Genomic DNA, 22,279 nt, shown 5'->3' with positions numbered 1-22,279 from the left:
AGGCTGATGAATAAGCAGATGTTTTTGTTTTGCATTTGGCTTTGAATTAATGTCTTGTACAGTGCGGAGAGCTGTCGGAGTTTCCACAGTTAAGAGCTACTTGCAGCATGGTTTAGGCAAAGGCAATCTTAGGTTGCTAGAGCAAAAGCGTGACTCCGCAATGCTTATCACACCCTGCAATGTCAGTGCCCACTTTGCCTGGCACAATGAAAACTCCAGATGCCCCAGGATGCCTGCACTTGTCACCAACAACATCCTTTCCTGATCCAATTTGAAACCACGTTTCCATTTCTTGAAGTAATCAGTATAAGATCTGGCTGTGTTTCTTCCTGTTCTCTGTTCAAAACAAGCACAATATCTGCTGGAAGTTTCTCTGCTTTTGGAGTAATTCACTTCTGGTGTGGAGGGCCCAAATTTCTCTACCAAGCAAGAACATATTATTCACCATGTATACCCAGGAAGCACAACGTTTTGTACCTGAAGGAAAAAGGGCACATTTAGCTAAGAGTACAACTTCAAGGCACTAGTTGTGAATGCAAGAATAGAGAGAAAAATACAGCTTTTTCATTATACTATTTTTGTTTGTTTAAAAGTGTGAAGCAGGGTATCTGGACTTACATGGTAAGTACAGAAAATTAAAATTTCATGGTGAAAATTAAGACGGCATTCAATATATGTCAGTCCAAACGACATGGCAGCCACAAAGCTGATGATAATTAATGCTTTACAGACACTGAATAGTAAAATCATCAGCTAGTTGCATGTCCTGCCCAAATGCCAGAAAAACCAGAGCATTTGATGTCACTGAGCAGGGTCACAGCAGTTAATCGTGTTCATACTGCTGAGGAATGACTGCAAAGGTATCTAAAAGTATATCAATGCTAAGGTGTCTCAGCTGAATCTGCTTCTTCATAACATTAAGCAAAGGCAGCTCTGCTACCATTAATGAAGGAGATCCCACGCCTGAACACGCTGTTGAAAGCCTGATTTTGGAAGACCTATTTGCAAAGGCTGTGATCACGTAACATGAAGAGAGTTGTCAGTCACTCACCACATCATCCATTACACAGAAAATCTGCTCTTGGCTTTTTTTATGATTTTTTTTTTTTTTTTTTTTTTTTTACTCCTACTGTAGCAAAAAAGTTGTCATTTTTCCAGTCCAGAACACTCAGAACTTCTGTATTAAGCATCACCTCAAAGAACAGGGAAAGGAAATAAAAGCACTACTAATCGCTCAGGCTTCAAATGACCAGATTTTCACTTTATTTTATACATTTGAATAATTAAGAGCTTTTATAATGGAAAAATGTAATTTTACTTCAGTATCACTGTTGGAAAACTCTGACACATTTTTATTTGGTCCAAGAACATGAGTTTTCAGAAGCTGCATGGTCCAGAGATGGCAGGTACTTTCTGAGGCGTTCTCCGGTTTTCTGATGGGATCAGGTATATGTTCCCCTGAAAAAGGGAAGCTAAAATTAAGGTGCATTTCAGCTACTCTCTGCCACTTGTAATGCTGCTTTTCCCTACCCGGTTGGGCCACAGTACATCTCTGGTGGGAGCAGAGCAGCAGTGGTGGGAGGAGTAATGAAGTGCTGACAATTAAGGTGTCTCATTAACTTACCTTGGAATTTATGAAGAAATGAGAGGTGTCTTACACTCTGCTATATGGCATACCCTGAAAGGCAGGGCATAGATAATCAAACATGAGCACTTGATTTTGCACAGGGGCTCGAGACTGTCACGGGTGCTGCTGCATCTTATATCTCCTGGGTCTCCTGACAGCCCTGCACGTGCACCTGCTCTGCACCCTTACCCCCCCAATGGCCCCTGGACCTTTGGCAAAGCAAACCCCTTTCCCTGCACACTAGCATATGTGACAAGCAGTCTGCATGAATCCAGAATCACTTCGTGAGTACCTGCAGCTCCCTCAGATGATGGGAGGGAGAATGCTAGTGCCAAATTCTAGCGAGCCTCTCAAACCACATCAGTTTTCGGCAAGAACTACTGTTCCAGGAGAGATTAATGGGCTTGGATGATGAAGATAAGTGTATACTTTCCTCAGTTGGAATCAAATCTGGAGGAAATAAGGTTCTACGTAGAGTGGAGAAATCACAGGTGGCACTGATGATAGGAACAAAAGAAGAAGAAAACATAATAAAATCTGAGACCATTTATCAGTTGATAGCGAAGGGATTGCAACTTGCAGCAGAGAGAGACAGATTTTTTTTTCTCCTCTATGCAGAAAGAAACAACCATAGAAAAATTCTCCAATGAGGGATTCCTTGGAGACAGTCAGCCCAGACTGAAAAATTTGTTTCTGAGGTGCTCAGTTCCCACCATTGCAATGCCTAATGATATGGACATTTGACACAATCTTTTCTGATCTTGAGACTCTTTGTGTAAGCTGGGAAAAGAAACTATTCCTTTCTTTACTGCTGGAGTTTATGACAGAATAAAGTGTACCAAATGCTTACTGGATACTTTTTGCTCCCCATACTTATAACTTTATGCCCCAGCACCATTATGTGTAGAAAAAGAATAAACTCTTTGTGATAACTCACTGACCAGGAAAACTGAAAAGTGCCTAGCTGATCTCCCAGTGCAGACCTGGACATTGTGTGGATACTGGTACTTAAACAAATTAATGTCAGGCATCCCACACAGATATCCCCAGCCACACCTACATCAACTGCAGAGTGTCTATCCCCGAGCCTCTAATTTATTTACTTCATCCGACTCATTTTATCTATCTGAATATAGGGGGTTTTGAGGTAGCTACCAACCCAGCAGCCTTATACCAGTTGTCAATGGGCAGAGGGAAAGGACTGTTCAGCGTCTTGCCAATTTCTAGCCAAGCAGTCGAATTTCATCCAGTTATTGTGGACCTAATATTGCTCTCACCACCGAAGACAGAAGAAGTCCCGTTGACTTGAGTGGGAATGCAGTGAGATCAATAACTGAACCCAATCTGGAGCAGGATTCTCCTTCGGAGGAAGCAGGGAGCTGCACAGTGGCTTCCTCCAAAATCAGCAGGAGTTCAACTGTAAGGAGGGACAGGAGAGGCAGCACTTTCTGGTGCATATCTGGTCTCTCACTCAATGTGGCAAGAAGAGTTATCCGCCTGCAGCTGTGCCGTCTTTTGACAATGAAATGATTTAATTCACAAGGCATTCGGTACAGACCCTGCAACAACAACAAAATGGTATGCGTTCGAGATATGTAAATTAAATTACTTGGTTTTGCACATAGAGTTTCAGTCATTAGAGGGAGAGATAATGACTTGCAATATGTTTTTGAGAAGAAACACACAATGATAATCTTATTTACTTTACACTTTAATTTCCTAACATGCACATGTGCATGGAGAACTTGTTTGTGCAAATGTCAGTTATCAAGGAAATGTCAGACTACAGTTAATTTAATATTGCTGCCCCTTAGGCTTGAGCAGATGGTCGAAGTTCAGGAACTAGCAGGGTTGCCTACATTAAGAAGAGAAATCCGTGATGTGCACAAAGTAGATTCTTGCTGTAATGTTGATTACATACACACAGATATGCAGACTCACACACACACATCAGGGAAAGTAGAGAGAATATGAAAAGTGGGTTGTTCAAGAATTTTTTTATTCAAATGATTCTTTTCTTTCCAGAAGAAAATATTCTATTTGCAATCACTTTGAGCTGAATTGCATTGTCTGACTGACTGGAAGCATTTTATTTTAAGCTACGTAACACTATATATTACAATTCTCCATTGTGATGCACAGTCTCATAGGAGATGCACTTTCAGGGCTCTGCTTCTTACAAAAGCTGTAAGTCCCACAACAGATATAGCCATTCTGGAGCAGTGTGGTACCTCCTAGGAGACATGCATTGGAACTGCAAAGGGGTTATGCCACCTCCAGAGCTCCAGGGCCCTGGAGAGGACCAGTTCCCGCACCTGGGGATACCCACCCTTGACAGGGAAATACCGTCTCTTGCAGGATGACCCAAAGCACTGTTTCCAGCCAGTTCAGTATCAGACACTTCAGTGTGGTGATGTTGTATCTTAATGAAAAAGTCCAAAATGAAATGGTTTTACCATGGCTCTTTAAAACATCTTTCAGTTAAGATTTTTTCCTGGAATACGTCAGCGTGTAGTACTTTTATCCCAGTGGGTGCTTACAGTAAATGCACCAAAATAGGAACTCCCCCAGGAACAAAATACCTTCTTTTTCTCTGCTAGAAGGAAAAGTGTACATACATTTGTTGTTCTCCCTGCCCCCTAACCAGCAACTATTTTTTTTCATTTCGAAAAGGGTTGCACCCCAGCGGCAGTGCAGAAAGCTGTGAGACTGCTGCCTGGCTTGAGCCGGGGACCAAGCCCCGGAGAGCAGGGTCCCTCTGTGCGGTCACCTTTGAAGCCCTGCTGGGGCAGGAGCCCACCTCCCACGGCTCAGCAAGCCCGAGGTCAGCTCGCCCCTGTGCTCTGGGGTGCTGCAAAAGGGTCAGCTGCTGCTACTTCGAAGCCAGGTGACATTTGGAAGCTAGATGACATTTGGGCCCTTTTGTGGGTCTAACATTAGTTTCCTTGCACGTACAGAAACTGCAAATTGCCTTGTCCTCCCTGGGATTTGTTCTCACGCTGGCTGCACTGTTATTTAGGATGAAGTAAGAATACATCATTTTTTCCATCTTGTGAAAGCCAGTCACAATATTGTGCTGAGAGCAGCAGAAAATGCCCTTCAGAATAACAACATAAAATCTTATTAATGGCTTTTAAAATGTTCTGGTGCAGCCTGCCCCCATTTCCTTTTTTGTGACTACCATAAACATCTGTCCAGCTCTGTAGCAGAGCAATGACAGAAACTGAAACATTGCCTCAAAAAGATATAAAATCTCAGCCTCATTTGGCGTCGTGCTTTAACCCCAGCTGGCAATTCCGTACCACACAGCCACTTGCTCGCTCCCCCCCACTGCCAATAGGATGGGAAGAAGAATTGGGAAAAAGGTAAAACTACTGGGTTGAGATAAGAACAATTTAATAATGGAAATAAAATCATAATTATTAATAATTATAACAATATTATTATTAATAATAAAACAATCATCAACATCATCATGAAAAGGAGAAAGAAGGGAAGGGGAATAAAATCCAAAGGGAGGGGAGAAAAAACAAGTGATGCGCAATACAATTGCTCACAACCCACTGGCTGATGCCCAGCCAGTCCCTGAGCAGCGATCAGCCAGGCACAGCCAACTCCCCCCCCTTTATATACTGAGCATGACGCCCCATGGTATGGAATATCCCTTTGGCTAGTTCGGGTCACCTGTCCTGGCTGTGTCCCCCACCAATTTCCAGTGCCCCTCCAGCCCTCTCACTGGCAGGGACTGAGAAACTGAAACATCCTTGATTCAGTATAAACAGTACCTGGCAATAACTAAAACATCAGTATGTTATCGACATTATTCTCATCCTAAATCCAAAACACAGCACCACAGCAGCTACCAAGAAGAAAAAATCCCAGCTGAAACCAGGACATCTGGTTTCACAATCAGGCTTTTAAATTTCTTTTAGTGATACTGTTTGTGGTTTTTCCTAACAAGTTATTGGTCATGTATGAAGGCAGCGTGTGAACCCCCTGAACAGCAGTGTCCATGATTACAGACAGAATAGGGGTGCAGGAATGAACTAACACAAAAAAACATGCCCCAGCCAGCCACCCTGACCCAGCAGCCTGTCCTTCCAGCTGGCCTAAATGGACAGTGTCTTCCTTGCAATGGACAATGATGCAAAAACTACAGTTTTAGGAACACACAGCTTTGTCAGCAGCTCCCATCAAGTGCTATAGTTAGACAAACGTCCTTGACAGAAATGTGTCCTTACTCAGTGTATGTGATATACATACAGATATAGATATTAATATACAAGGTTGGGTTATTTCTTTCATTGCAAAAGACAAACATTTACACTACTGACTTTGCTGGAGTATCTCCAGAGGCACCCCACAAAGGCAGATGCTGGTCCATTGCCCTGTGTTTGTACATCCCCCCGCCCTGGGGTGCTCCCAGCGGTGCTCTGGTACTCTACAGCTGATCAGACTGACAGGACAAGAGTGGCCCAAATCTGAAAGATTAGAAACTCTTGTCTTCCAAGGAACACATGAGAACAGACTGTTTGTTCACTTCAGTCTCTTCCTTAAAGCTGTGCTCCAGAATGTGGGGGCTGGAAAATTGCCTAAGGTAAAAGAAATCTGCGTCAACTGACAGCTGATGAACTCTTTGTTCAGAGACATGGGGCCAAAATCTGTGGGTACTTATCCTGCAGAGAAAGTCATGTGGAGCTAAACCCATGGACAGCAGAGTGGAGCTGGGTGTCTGGGCAGAGATCGGCTAGAGAAAGAGTGGTGGAGGCTGTTTTGCTTCACTTCTGTCTGTAAGTGCCATGCTAGGGAACAGAGAACTAGCAAGTAGCCACATGTGTTTCCTCTGAGCCCCTCAGGACTGAAGTTCTGAATGGGGTGCTGGCAAGTGCGGGTGCCAGCCTGTGGTACACCCCCTTGGCCCACTCTTCACGAGCAGGCTTACCAAGGCAGTCCTGCAGCACTGCAGTGAGTCTCCACTCTTCTCTGGCAATGGCAAAAGCCCACCCTGAGGTTCACTTAGTGCCAGTTTGGGCACTTCAGGCTGAGGTCCAAAAGTCTGTGCAGCTAGGTCTGCTTATTTCCCTCCAGTCCCTTCAACTGTTGCTGTCATGTTTTGCATAGGAGCTGCCTGGGCATTGGCATGATAGAGGGTCCTCAGCCCCTGCTGACTAAGGGCCATATGCTCAGATGGCACCCACCACTGAGCACCGAGGGACCAAATGCCATGTGCCATACCATACAGACTTAACGAAGTAAGGTGTACTTGACTTTAGGTGTACTACTCTAGCGATCACTTTAAACAGCCCTACATACCACCTACACCAACACGTTTGGTCTCTTCCGCTCGTGTTTTCCTTCCTCCATTTCAATTTCAGTTGCTTCTTCTCGTTCTACCATACAAGGAAAACTTTCAAGCAACAATATTTAAGCATAATCTTTGCCTCCTTCTCACCTGTACAAGCTACTAGGGCTGGTCCTGGTCTTGCTGCTCAGGCTTGCATTCTTTGGGGTCCTTTTGTCAAATTTTAACAAAACTTTAAATTAAAACTCTAAAAATAAAGTTTAAAGCAAACAAAGAAGGTACTGAATCCTGATCCTGCCTTCTTTAACCCCAGTGTGCAGCATATTGTTATGCAAGCACACAGACGCAGCTCGTGTAGCATTAAGTTGGTGAAACACCAATTTAACTAAACCTCTGGAAAGGCATTATTCCTGCATGCTGATGAGCAATGAAGATTAGTGGAAGAACCACAGCATAACCCCAAAACTTGTAAGAACTGGATTTTGCTCCTGTTCTTCTGTAATTCAGGCACCTGTTCAACTTTCTGCAGAAGTAGCCCTCTTTCACTTGATGAAACTATCCTTGGGCTTTGGATTAAATACACATGTATTAAAACTAGAAATGCCTGGCATCAAAAATAGCTGTTTAGACCACACTATCAATGAAGATGAGCTGGATTTGAAGCTTTTTTTATATGTTTTAATTTATTAGTTTTGTCTGACCTTAAAACAAAATTATCCGCAATTCTTTTGGAAAAAATAAAAAATCAGCACCAATTCAGTGTATTTAGCATATATAGGATAAAATATAGGAAGGAAAAAGCATGTGTTTCAGCCCACGCTTCTCATGCAGTGAATAACTTTGGCTTTTTGCACAGGCAGAGTGATCTTAGGTCAATGGAAAAACGATGTTATATGGTAATATAAGGAATGAAGTAGAGATCTGCCTCCTCCATAGGCCCCAAACTAATGGAAAGGATGGCTCTTTGTGACAGTGGCCACTGAGCCCTCTGACAGGAGCAGAAGAAGGAGACATGAAGAAATACCTTTTCCTCCAGACAAGCCCACAACTGGACCATCAGTGTCTGAGAGGATGATCCCCTCCTGGCTCTGACTGCTCTGCATGAAGAGGCATCTCCTACACTCCCTTTCAGTCGCCAGAGACAAGAGCCTAATGGAGAGAAGGCGATTTATAACCTTTTCTCCAGGTGGATTTAAATCCAATGTCTTTTGAGAGGTCTCAAAGGTTTCATGTTCTCAGGATTTAAATCTTTGGGCAGGAGTGGGAATAAAATAGGTCTTCGTTGCCCTGGGGAGGACATCAGAGATGGCAGGGAAGAGTTATTTTCCTTTTTAAAGGAATTTCCTGTTCATTTTTCAAGAGTAAGTGATCGACTTAGATATAAAGATTTCTGGTAAAAACTCGGTGCTTAATAAAAATTTAACCAGAGAAAAGAATATTTTCAATAAGTAACTGTTAAGAAATAAAATATTTCATGAAACGTTCTGAATGTTTCCGCTTTGTGGGATTTCAAAATGGAACATTTATTTTTACATTGCCCAAGATTCTCTTAAAATTCATAATGCTTATTGCAAACACTTTTTTTTTTAATCTTTTGTTTACTGAAAGACCTTTTCTCTGGGAAATGCAGGTCAATACTAAGATTTCATTAGATTTTTTGGTTAAAATAGTCAAGCAAACGACAGGAAAAAAATTAAACTTGAAAGGTCGCAAGGTAATAATTTCTGTAAATAAAACACTTTTCAAAATGACTGATTTTAACTGTAGCAATATCAGGAGACTTTTTACCTTGTCTATTCACAAGCAAATTTAAAATGCATCTGAAATAGAATTAGCCAAATGACATTATGTTGAAAAACAGTAATCAGAAGGCTATGTGAAATTAACTAAAACTGATTTTCATTATAAGGCTCAATTGAAATAATTGCATTATTTACTGTTTAAATAGTCCAAGAAGTCAGGAAAGGTTTTCACAGTAACTGTACTATTTTCTCCATTTTTTTCCCTTTTGCACAAAGAAAAACAACAGATTTTTTTTTAAAACACTGGCAGCAATAGCAGGGTTGTCATCAAATCAGTCAAGACATGACGAAGAAATCATGTTCTGTTTTGTGAATGCAATGTATCTTTCTTAGAGTCCCTGCTGTGCAGACCTGGGTGGGGGCTGGGTCAATGATATCTGAGTAGAGGGATGCTAAGTGTCATTATGCCTGTACACACAACCTTACCACAGAATTGGGCTGCAACTGTTTCGGCAGAGAAAGCGCAATGCTTCCGTCTAATATCAGCTGGTGGTCCCCACGGTGGTATTTCTGCAGTGATAAATGGCTGCCCATCTGACCATGTGAGTCATTTAGTATGAGACCACAGAGATCTCTATCAGCTGTGAGTATATTCAATTTGTATATTAAAATTAACAAACCCCACATCAGCACAATCTACAGCTACAGCACCTTTCCCCTGGGGCTTCAGCGTGGTAAAGAGTGGTGAGGGATGCCGTTTACTCTGTGAGGGTACAGGTCACCTGACATATGGGCTTATTATCCCTGGCCTGCTGATACCCAACAGAGAGACAGATGCTCTCACAGCTTCCAACAGCAGTGCTACCTGCCTAAAATTCGCTGCTTGGGTTGATCCCGTAAGCAAAGCAGAGCTACTTTTTCTAGACTAAAAGCGGAAAAAGAGAGACTTGTCTGTGTGTCTTTCGCGTGGGAGAACAGACCTGCCACCAACAGCCACCTCCTGCATTTGCTGTGGTGCCAGGCTGGGAAGGCTGCCAGCCCGCGCGCCTGGAGCGGCAGGTAGGTTGTGTCATGCAACACTGTCCAACTTGTATCTGCTTCGCTTCCGAGCCTGTTCTGCTTCATCTTCGTTGAAGTCAAGTCCCCTTGTTATCCTTCACAAGCAGTTTTAGCTCTGTCTGTACTTGCCTTTTAAAGACAGAGATCTGACATTCTTTTAAGAGTATATATTTATTTACTCATTTGAAAGATTGATTTTAAAATTGCAGAGACTTTTCCACTAAGAGAATATGAGTTATTTGGTCAGTGGGAGCAGGCGCTTGTAATTCAGGTAGAACATAAATGGAGAAATGTTTGTGAACATGACCCTTAGATTACATTGCTTGGCATAATTGTGTTTCAACTTCTTTTTCACCTCTGAGTAACCAGGCTAATGCCCTGATTTTGCTCCAATAAGGGGTTTTCTGATGATTTTGCTAGGCACAGTATCAAGGACCAGGTAAACTGTTATGCTTCAATCATTCACTGAATGGTAAGTCAAAGTCTTTTAAGTCTGGGTTTGCTTTTTCTAGGTCAAAAAAAGTTGCTCAAAAACCTTCTTGTAGCCTGAAGGACCTCTGGGTTAAAGCTTGTAACAGGTGAATCAGAAGCCTAACTACATAGCCACAGACAGAGAAGTTAAGACCTCGAATAATAGTTTGAGAACTATCCTTATGAAAAAACGCTTCTGCATATTGATCTACTTGCCTCAGAGCAAGTCTTCCAGAGGCTGATGAAGGAATTGCAAACCACAGCATTTGTTCTGACTTAAAGCTCTCCACAGTGCGTTTTACATCATATGGTGAAGGGTCTTATATCCCAAATGGCACCCCTGCTGTCCCATACAAAGATGCAGAGAAGGAGTGATGGGAATATCGGTCCACAAGCAACTCCAGCCAGCATCTTGATCCCAGCAGTGCTGAGGCAGGTGATCATAACAGCAGAGGATGATGGAGCTAGATAAGGTTGTTCAAAATCCTGCTCCTCTTTGTTGTTAATGGGAGGAGCTGGATGCCACGTGCCCTCTGGGACGTCAGTATATCATGCTGGCACGATCATCTAGGAGATGGCAGTGGGATTTAGCATTTGACACTCAGCAGGGCTGTCCCCCAAGCTGTATGCATCACTGCTGCTTGTACTGCTGCTTTACGCTGCAAGAGAACGTGGGAAGTTAAAACCTGACCTTCAGGTGAAACAAATGGAGCCTTTCAGGAAAAGATGTGGTGTGCTATCCCCAGAGAGCCTACGGTCTCTTGCTAAAAGGGTGACTGTTTTAAAGAATAGTGACATTTATTCCCTAAGGTTTTCTGCGTTACACACCCTCCGACACTGAGTGTCTTGAAGCTGTATTTAGTTCAAAAGATTTATCTTATGATTAATCTCATCTGCTGTCACTCTTAATGCAAACAACTTTTTTATTTTTCTTGATACAGGCAAATTGTAAGTCAGGCAGAGCATCCTTTTCTTTCATCTTACAAACTATGTTAACAAAAGATTACTTTCTGGAAGCTTTTTCTGTTTGAAAAAGAAAACAGATTAAACTCCACATAAATGTTACAACTCATGGAAAACAAATAATGGTATCTCTTTACAGACTGTCATTTCAGGCCTCAGGTTACAAAAGTTATTGCTAATTTTTATTAAACCTGTATGCATGACCACAGCAATGGTTGGGTTATAATAGTAAAAATGTAAACAGGGATGTTTGTCTTGCAAATGCTGTAGCATAGGTCTCGTGCCTCACCTGTGCCTTCCTGCTGAGGAACTGCTTCATGTTTTTGCTAACAAAAGCACTCGGCTCCCAGGAAGGAATCTTTATTCTCCATAGCTACAACAAAATTCAATGCATTTTGGATAGATTTTTATGTCTTTATTGTCATAGGAAAAGAGAAATCACAGGCACTGAATTAGTGCAGTTAAAATAGACTGATTCAGAAAATTGTTTCCTTTTTTCTGCTGACTTCTCCTCTTTTCACACTTTATGTTGTTTCTGTTGTAGTAGCATAGAATCACAGATCACCCATGGACCTACCACCAAGGTCTTTAAAATCTAAGATACAGAGCCCTTAATCTAATTTTCTTTGCCACATAACATCAAATAATACCTAAACTTCCCTCTTTAACTGCAAATACATTTGAAAGAAATACCAACAACAGTGGTATAAATAAAAAAAGAAAGTCACAGGCTCCAAACACTTTGCCTATAAATGTTTATTTTTAGCAGGTATATATGGCAGTCTTTCACTTCCATTCATTTAAGAGGTCCCAGCTGAGCTGCTGACTGCAGCAGGAGCTTAACTACCAGCAAGCCTCTTGACACCTGTGTGGAGGAGGTTAAAATTCAGTGTCTGCACCTTGAATTTCATTCAACCCCCAAAGACATGTAAGATTAATCCAGTCCCTATAAATCAGGGTTTTTTTCCTTTTGTAACCTCATTAGGCAACAATGTCAAGTTGAAATGTGTTTCTTCCATCTTTTCCTTAGCTTATGATACATTTTCTATCCTAACATCATTTCTTAAAACACACAGAGTGGGTTTGTTCATGTTTTCTCTTATCTAGAGTACTATGGAAAGTGGGGTTACACCTTAAATCTCAGAAGAAGGAGGTGTCTCCCTTATATGATTGAAACAAGTAGATTCCGTTCATTCCAAGTCCCTGTTCCGACTCCTTTTGGCAAAGAAGGGAAGGTGGTAATACCACAGACTCCAACCTATATATCGCTATGTATGAATACTTGGACATAATGTCAATGGCCTGTAGCAGGTTATTAAATACCAGGTCAGAGTTGTATCTTCTAACTTCTGCCTCTAAATGTGAGGCATAATGTTTGCATCAGTCCCCAGTTCCCACCCAGAGTTTATCCCCATTGAAAACTGGTGTCTAAGACAAATGGACAGATTCTTGCCACCAGAATAATCTCTCTCTCTTGCTCTCTCAGCTTTGACTATAGTGGGTATCTAGATACTAGACTGGACTAGATATCTCACCTCTAGGTAAGTAAGGTGGACCCCACAGTAGGTATCGTCAGCTGTGACAGGCCAGCATGGGACTCCAGCTGTACAGAAGTTCAGCTGTGTAGAAGTCCAGTCACACTGTCATCGCAAATAATTACCCTTAGAAGACAGACAGAAGTTATGTTTGACTTGAGAGGGGCAGTGATTTCATGTATCATTAAAATCAAATCCTGCCCAGTTCTGTTATCAATAGTACCTGGTAAATCAAAGTATAGCTAACTCTTCTCGTGGGTTTGAATGCACATTCTTTAGACTCAATATAACGTCAGCGAGATTTGTCCATTAGTGCCCAGTGAGACAATCACACTTTTACATTTATAGAATTGCAGGACGGGTGAAGTGAACTGGTTGGGTGTTACTGTAAATACATAAGCTAAAGTCTTCTAGAGAAATCCTGAATTTTACACTTGAGAATAACTATGTTTTGAGCTGGGACTGAAATGAGAGGGGGAAAGGATAAAAATTAAAGAAAAGAAAACAAAAACCAAAGCCAACAGACCAAAATATTTAATGTTGGGGTGAACCTAATTACTTAGTTTGGGTTCTTGCAGCTGGGCATTGGGGAATAAGCACATCAGTTTATAAGCAAAAGGCAGTCTGTCCGATCTTCTCCAGTACCTTCCAAGTACCTTCCAGTGATACTGGAAATAGGACAGCACTTGATGTGCAAGCACTGTGACCTTTTCTACTGCATTTTGCTCCATGAGGCACCTCTGAACCTTACTCTCACGCAGCAAACTCACCTCATGTCTTACAGCTAGGGCCACAAAGATCCCACATTTAGATTATTTTAGACCTGCAAAGAGATCATGGGGATCTTCACCCCGAGAAGACGCCTCTTCTCCTTGCAATGGCAGGAACTAGTCCAAGAAGCCACCATAACTGCAGTTAGGTCGGTTGGGGCTTATGGCATAACGTAAATGGCAACCAGAGAGGCACAGCTGCCAGCTCTGATCCCAGGCCCCTGGCGTAACCCATGCCAAGTCACTCTCAGACACTCTTTGACCTGTTCATAGCCAAAGGAGAAGTTTAAAAGTCCTTATGCTGCATGAAGGCAGCCTGATAGGTCAGAAGCGTTACCTTCTGCCTCACGTGCCCCAAATATTCCAGACGAAGGGGTCTCTCATTTGAACAGATGTGATGAGCTCCTGCCTCAGAAGAAAGCAAGCAGCAGCCTGCCCATGATGCAGGATTGAGTTGTTACCTAGCTTTAAACCCCAGTTAAAAATCTGGTGGGTTTTTGTATCACATCAAAGTGGGACTCCACATCAGCAAGGCTTTCTTTAGAATGCTGGACTTGATTACCTGCAGTCTCTCTTTTTTCAAGTCTGAAGTCTTTTAGATATGCAGCTGTATTTGGGATGAGTCAGTGATTTGCTCCTTTAGTCTGTATGATTTACACAAAAAATTCATCTTTAATTATAAAGGCAAAAATATTCACACTTTTTATGAAACTTGGTTCAAAGCTGGTTTTCTTGATGAAATTAGAAGATGAAAAACCAAACCTCTGCTATGAAATGTTGACATACTATTAACTACCGGACTGTTTCTAAGTGTTACTGTAATGAACTGATTCCATTCATCTGGTTATAGCTCTCTTCATAAATAGTTTCATTTTCAGCTTCACTCACTGATGTCAATGGGAAAACCTCTTCTGGAAGCAGTCTACACATTCAAAAGATATTTAACCATGTAACTTCAGGTTTCTCCTTTTGAAAGCACTGGCTGCTCTCTTATCAGCTCTTGGAGGTGGAGTTCTTGTTAAGAAGAAAACATTTGCTTCCAAAGAATTTCTGATATAAAGCAAAGGTTGACTGGATGGTGGAAGAATACTACCCACCTGTTACATATGGTGGTTTCCATCACAGGGCACAAGAGCAGTCTTCACAGAGGCAGTTGCTGTCATCCATATTTTATGAATAAAGAAGCAGATACGAGGGGTGAAGCAATTTACCGAGTCAACGGTGAAATCACAGCCAAGCTATTCCTGAAGTCCATGTCTCCCAAGTTGTCTATCTACACCAGATCTTAGATATGGTCAGAAGACACATTTATTGCAAAACAAAAACCTAGTTCACTTGAAAATGTTTCATAACATCATTAAAAATTCTTAAAAAAGTTTAATCAGAAGGGAGAAAAAGGGAAAATGTTCAGCAATATTGAATCAAGACATTCCAATATTTGCAGAATTTTGAGTTTTCCTTTCTTTTGTTTTGATTTTCTCTTTTATTTTATTTTGAAGTATGGTTAAGTACATGCTACATATACTGTTATAATTAAAAGAACAAAACTGAAATGAAATGTTTCAATTGACCTGAAAAAAATTCCTCTTCCATATTCTTCCGAGTTCTGAAATTTGAAGTTGCAATCCAAACCAGCATGAAAACAAAAATCAAATTATAAATTTCAACTCTTACAAAAAACAGGTCTCTGGTTTCCACAGTACTCCCTTCTTTACTTGTATTTTCTACCACACTCTCCACATCTGCTTTTACTAGATATCAGCACAAGAAACCTAACCCTAGCAGAACTATCTCTCCTTCTGAGATGACTCTGCCTGAAGGAAATATCCCAAATCAAATCTGTTTTGAAAACATTCTCCCCCTTAAAGCTGCTGATTAGCAGCATCAGAAGAGAGAAAAAAGAAAAAAAAAAAAGATGGACTGAATAACGTGGTGAATTTTTTTAATAAGAGTTTCTGTAAATGAAATTAATGACTATGAGTCTGGCTATGAGTTAGAGATCAGCAGCCTCAAACTTTGGATAGATATGTAAGAACTGATAAACAGACTCAGAGAATCAAAAAGGAAAAAAAAAAAAGTTTGGAAGGGACCTCTGGAGATTCTTTAGTCCAATCCTCCTACTCAAGCACGGTCAGCCATCATAGGTTGTCCAGGACTGTGTCCAGTCAGGTTTGGAACATCTCCAAGGCTGAGCACTCTGCAGTGCCTCTGAAGCAAGCATCAGGACATCCCTCCTTGGTTATCAGACCCCACAGATATCAAGCTCTACACATCAAAAGGAAGCTGAAATTTAAATACACCAACAATTTGTGTAAATGGATAACAGGAAAACAGTCCCAAATATCTAGAAGTATTTCATCGGTCACCTTTAGGATGATTTATTTAGATGTTGGCAGATGTAGACTATCTATTTTTAGCTTTTTACAAAAACTATTTCAGAGTGCTTGTAATTCTTTGCTGTGCTGTCCTGTTTAGCTTTCCAGGACTGTGTCCGAGTTTAAAAAAAAAAAAAAAGTAGCAGTAGCATTATTAATTTTGGAAGCATGTATAATCCAGAAAGTAGGACCAGTGTTGTGGTACCAAACCTCAGAAATACACTTAGAACCAATTTTCCAGCAGATGATTAAAAACATGTTAATCAACAACATGTTGGGTTTAACTGAATGCCACTTTGTTGCACATAAAATACTACTGAATGAGTTAAGTAAATTTGAGTTCGTCAATTTTTGTGTTATCTAATGAGAACATGCAAACCCTTCATCTGTCATGGGTTTAGGTTAGCCTCCCTTGCTCAAGTTCTTAGAAACAACAATCAACATAAGGATTAGCCATTTTCCTTTTTCTTTATTTTTTTTTCTCTTTTTAATTATAAGTTCTCTTATTACTCCTGTTCAACAGCTTTCTATCCTGAGCTATACTGAAGAAATTCGCACCTGTTTAACTGTGACAGACTGACCAGTAAACTTCACTAATGTCTGTTTGTTTTGCATCAGCCCAATTTATACCTCATGGAAATGCTTTAGATCAGCTAAGAAATACCCAAGAAAATTAGGCTAGATTGAGTTAAATCAATGGAAATAGCTGCATGCAATCCAGTTTATATTGCTGAGTCAGAATTTTTGCCACTAGCCCAGGAAGGGAACTTGACTTTTTTTCCCAATAAACAGTCTGAGTTACTGATTCATTAAGGAGGTAAAATGAAACCTGTACAAGTAGTTGGTTTTGTTGGTTGATACCCTGCATTAAAGCACTGCAAAATATACAGTGCATACTTTCAATATAAAAAAAAAATGGTTTTTTTTCCTAGTGATATCTCTAACTGAAGTTTACTATCTTAGACTAAAAACCTTATGAAGACCAAACACAAGTAATTTCTACTGTCGTATAGTTTTGATAACTATGCCATACATAGCCATTACATAAACTAGTTACAGAGGGTCAAAAAGATGTTAAAAATAAACCTGTTTGTTACTAGGAGGATACACAGAAAGATAAACTAGGCCTCTGATGAAATCTTGCTCTTCAGATAGTTAGAACCCCTGAAGAGCATACCAATAAATATTTTCTAGGTGACATAAATTGTAGAGGAATTGTAGAGGAATGAAGCTGGGTTAATTAACACTGATAACATACAGCTGTGGGCTGGCTTCAGGGGCGGTGTGCTGGCTGATGTGGATAACGTGCAGCTGTGGCTGGTTCCTGCTATAGTGGTTAAATAGCTCTAAGGGGCATGGAAGAGGAGCACTGGATGAAGAGAAGCATTGGATGAAGAGAGACCTGGAAGATGCAAAGAGAGCACCCTGGATGTAGGAGGGGCAAGGAGAGGTCCTAGGAGAAGAAGAGGGTCTGGATGAGGAGAGGCTGGCTGGAAGAGGAGCCTGAAGAAAGAAGAATCTGGATGTAGCAGAAGCAAGGAGGGTGGACTGGCCTGAAGAGGATGAAGAAACAGTATGGGTAGTAGATGAACCTTTGAAACCTTGTGGGGGATTGGTGGCTGTGCTGGGGCAAGGTGTGGGAACTCCTTATTGAAGTTAACCTGGTGTGTGATGGTTTTGCCTTGTTGCAGCTGCCTAGTTTTGATAGTGCTGAGACTATGATAAATGTTTTTGAGGTCATCTGTGCTTGCATTTGCACTGAGGATTTTGCTTACAGCTGTAGTGCTTTTTTGAAGGGATTCCCCCAGTTCTCTACCTCCCTGCACTCTGGTGCAACTTTGGTGCAATCACGGCAGACTCCTTCCAGAGACAGCAGCCTGGAAGCTCTGTTCAGGGGGTGCCAGCAGCAGTCCCCACCTGTGGGCTGACACAGGGGCCCCAGGCAGTGACCAGCACCACAGATGACCCCAAGCCACATGCAAGGGGGCGACTCTTCCTCCAAGGGACTGGGTGAATTCCAGTCCAAAGGGAAAACCCAGAACCAGCAGTGGTGTAGATATAAGGACTCGCCACCAGCTGCTTCATTCCCCCGGCTCGCTCATGCTGTGCTGAGCTGTTTGCTGATGTAGGCGCAGCCCCTGGAGGTTTCTCGGTAATGAAGACTTGCAATCTAGGCACTCGTGACTCTGTGAATACCACATGCTTGCTAGCAGCCACGTGTCCATCAGTTTTCTGAGGTCTGGCAGACAAGTGGTAGAACCACCTCTGGAGATTCCAGGGAGGGCTGTCGGGAGTAGACTACATACATGTCCCTGGCTGTATGTGAGCTCGCTGCAATATCCTATCAGTCCCTTCAGGTCCCCACCAGGCACAGCTCTCAGAACTGGACTTAAGATGGTGCCTTTTTTTTTTCCACTGATTTTAAAGATTTACTGTTTCAATGAGGTCCTGAGAAGCAGCAAGACTGAGATGGTGAATATTATCTTTAAATCTTTAAAGGATTATAAACAAGAAGTTATCCTGATTTCTCAGAGGCCAGGGACATGTATCTGTCACCTAATACAGACACAACCCCTGCCCCTTAACTCAGGGGCCAGAACTACTGAAGCAGTGCATGGCTCATCTATGAAAAATTTTGCTCACTGAGTTCACAATGTTTTTTTGGTTTGTCTGAAAAATCTCAAAGTTTCTCTTTGATGTACCTAGTGATTAGCAGCTCTTCAGTTTAGACGCAGTGTACTTTGACCTACTGTGCTTAATCACAAGAAAGGCCTTGAACGTAGGGAGGAAAATGTTCAAAACCCATCAGTAATTTTTAATGCTTCAGCTTTCAATATTGCAAAAATCTTCAGTATGCTTTCAGATATCTTGGCCAATTATTAAAGGTTAGAGCTAGTTTTCAGTAGTCTGTATTATCCTTTTCATGTATATTTACCAGTCCATGTTAAAATGAAGTAAAATGTGAAATTTTAGTACAAAGTCTATTTTTAAACCATTAAGAGATGAATACATTTAGCTAAAATAGTTTATTTTCATGAAAATTCCATGGCAAAAAGATGTGATGATGATTTCAGAGACTTAAACACTTTAGATTGCTAAAGAATCTGTAACACTGTCATTACAGAGTCCTTTTGTTTCTCTAGTAAAAGTATTATCCGGAATCTTTAAAAAGTGGTGGTATTCAGTCAAGTACCACCTTTTCAAGAATACAGTGTTTTTCATAAAAGGAATCTTGATGTCTATAGCGATCACTTGGTTTTAAGTAACTACTGCCAAACTTGGTGTCTGAAAAATACCCCTCCTGAGATCTGCTGTTTGATCCCAGCAAAGAGGAGACTGCTATTTTCGTGCCCAAAGACAAATGTAATTACATTATCATAAAAGTCACATTGCTTGTTGGCTGTATTGCAAATGCCCATGGATGCCCTCTTGACCCCAAAGGTAACATCCAATGTAAAAGACTTCCCTGCAACTGAAACAGCTCCCTCTAATCAAGTCTGCAGGATGAAAGCAGCAAAAATGCCATCATAATTATACTTTAGCATCAGTAAAACTGTAATTCAAACCATCTTAAAATTTTTATTTTGTTTTAAGGCCACAGTAAAATAGAGAAAATACTTGTCAGTAAATATAAAGGAAAAGCTCATGATCTTGGTTACTGATGTAAAAATCTGGACTTGCTCCAATAAAACCAGTGGAAGTATCTCACTATTCAGTGCTGCAGCTGGAATTGGGGTCAAAGATTGAAAGCATCATCTAAATATCAGAAGCAGCAACAACACCAGAATTTATCATTTTTAGCCTGCTTTCCTAAGGAGAGGAAACTCTACTTGCCTGTCTGCCTGCCCCATCCTCAGTATGGACCACTGATCTGTTTTAAGGAGATTTAACAGTTTTAATTTCCAAGATGCTGAGTCCCTGTGTGTTTTCCTGAAATCGGATGAGGGAGGGAGACTACTTCTGCCTGTATGGACCGAAGCCTGGGATTGGCACCTTTTGGCATGCCACATCCACGGGGCAGCTCGGGCGCAAGCTGCAGCCTGTGAGCAAGCATGGCTTGGCCAGCTCTGCCCATTGGGGACTGCTCTCACACCTTACCGTGTGCCAAAACCTTCACCCAAAGCTGTGCGCTCCACAAGGATTTTGGAAAAGTGAGTCCCTGCCCTGGGTAGATGTGTTGCAGCGTCAACAGGCTGTCATGCAGCTGTCCAGTTTCTCTCTGAGTCATGCAAAAGTGTTGCATCGGGTGGTGCTGCACCAGTGGGTTCCCTGCTATCCTCCTCTTCCCCGCAATGAGCTGCCTGGCCTGACACAAATCTTGCTGTATAAATGAGCATGACTTAAAGCAGTGATGGAGAGAGGATAGTCTTATTATTCCTATTTCATAGCAAGGCTCTGAGTCCCTGAGTTAGGGCCTGGAGGGAGAGTCGGCGGCAGAGCTGGGAAATAAATGCAGAATCCTGAATCACAGCCTGTAACTACAGGCACACCCTCCCACGAATTCCTCACTAGCTGCTGTGGGAAAGAAAATAGATTTCTGAGAAAACTGATAAGTGCACAGAAAATTTCAGCAACGCTGGGTACATGGCAGTCAACAAAAATCCATACAACCAGCATTTATGACGTATTTCTGGCAGTGCCTGCTGGCACTCCCTAGCCAAGGTTTAATTACACACAGCCCAGGTCTTTCTTTTATCAGGGAGTTTGGGGTTTGTAGCAGCAGCAGCACTGAACGCACTCCCTGCACACCAGCAATGTACTTCATGCCCCAGCAATAGAATAAAGAAGGACCTGATAATTGCTGGGATGTCCTGGTAGTTTCTAACATCTCCCTTTCCAAATCCCTCCCTGGTTTTGCCACAGGCAAGTGAACTTTAGACGTCTTGAAACCCCTGTCCTCAGAAAGAGAGTCCCCAGTTCTGCATCGTCCTCCAGGACCTGGTTTCAGTTCCCTCACAGAAGAGCCCTGCGGCCGACCTAGAGCACAACTTTTTCCCAGCAGGAGGCAAACAGCACTATTGCAGCCCCTATGTGCAACCACAGGCAGCTCTCAGGGGTTTTTATCCCCTGCAGCCGAGGTGCAGAAATCACTGCCACACAGACCTGCCAGGGCATCTTAGTGCTGCCTTTGAGCGTTTTGCATCAGGAAGACACCAGCACCTCTGCTGTGGTGGCACGGCTGCACCCGGAGGTGGAGATCTCTGGCCCAGGTGCACCCAGTGGGTCCCATCCGTGCTGTTCTGCTCGGACAGCTAGTGGCACTTCAGGCAGCGTGCGGACAGTTCTGCCGATAGATACACAGCTTCCTCTGTGGCTGCTAATAGATATATATTTCTGTTATACATACGGCTGTCTCCAGCTCCTACAAGAATGGAAATCAGGTTATTTCAGGACAGACACCAGAGGATTATAATTTATCAGCTGACTGCAGGGTCACTCGCTTCATAATTTAGGTAATTTTCCACTACATTTTAGCCAACAATTGCTTAGCCAAAATACTTTTCATATTGACAGGTTTTGTTCTGTCATATTTTTTTTTTCAGTCCAAAGAACCAATATCCTTTCTCAGTTTGGGTTCAGTTACTGCTCATTTTGTAGCATTGACTGCCCTGGCTGGCCTCATCCCTTCCTGCCTGGTGATGAGCAAAGCATCCCACTCTTGTGCTTGTTTCTCCATCTGGAGGCTGCTGCCCTGGGGCCTCCCATGTGAGGGAGTGGAGACAAAACAAGGTTTTGCAACTTGGGACCAGTTTTAGTGTAGCAGGATCAAGCAAACAGTGCTGCCTCCTGTTTCAAACAAATGAAATTTGTGTATGCTCATGTGTATTCACTTTTTTCCCCCTCTGAAGTGTCTGCAAGAACATGCTTTGTGCTGTGGTTGGCCTAAAGGGTAGCTCTGTCATGCCACAGGAGGTCAAATGTCCCCATGCACCTCACTGGACAGGCTGGTTAGCACAGGTGACACAACCCACAGCCAGCACGGCACAAGGAAATACTGTTGCTGGCAGCCTGTCCTTGCTTCCACACGTATGGGAGCAGGTTTCTTCCAAAGGCTACAACATGTCTCAGATCATAGTCTCCAACAGTTCTGCCTCTGCCAGAAATGACCAGCACTTCCACTTGAAAGACTGAAATCTCATCACAACCAAAATTTCTCAGAGCTCGGTGGGCGCCATAAAACCCTGCGGGCTTTACTCGGGTGGGCCGTAACATTGCTTTTAACATCTCCAGTACTATGAGGAACGCAAGCTGGTGGCTCTGAACAACCTAATGCTCATTGCAGAGGGATTGGACTAGGTGCCCTTTAAAGGCCCCTTCCATCCCAAGCTACTCTACGATTCTGTGATTCAACTTCATATGAGCAAAAATATGAGCTATATCAAATCTTATCCTTTTTATATCTGGTCCTCAAATTTGATGGGAATTTGTGCCTTA

Source organism: Falco rusticolus, chromosome 6 (genome assembly GCF_015220075.1).
Source record: "Falco rusticolus isolate bFalRus1 chromosome 6, bFalRus1.pri, whole genome shotgun sequence".
In the NCBI taxonomy this organism is placed as follows: Eukaryota; Metazoa; Chordata; class Aves; order Falconiformes; family Falconidae; genus Falco; species Falco rusticolus.
Note: the sequence above shows the minus strand (reverse complement) of the source record.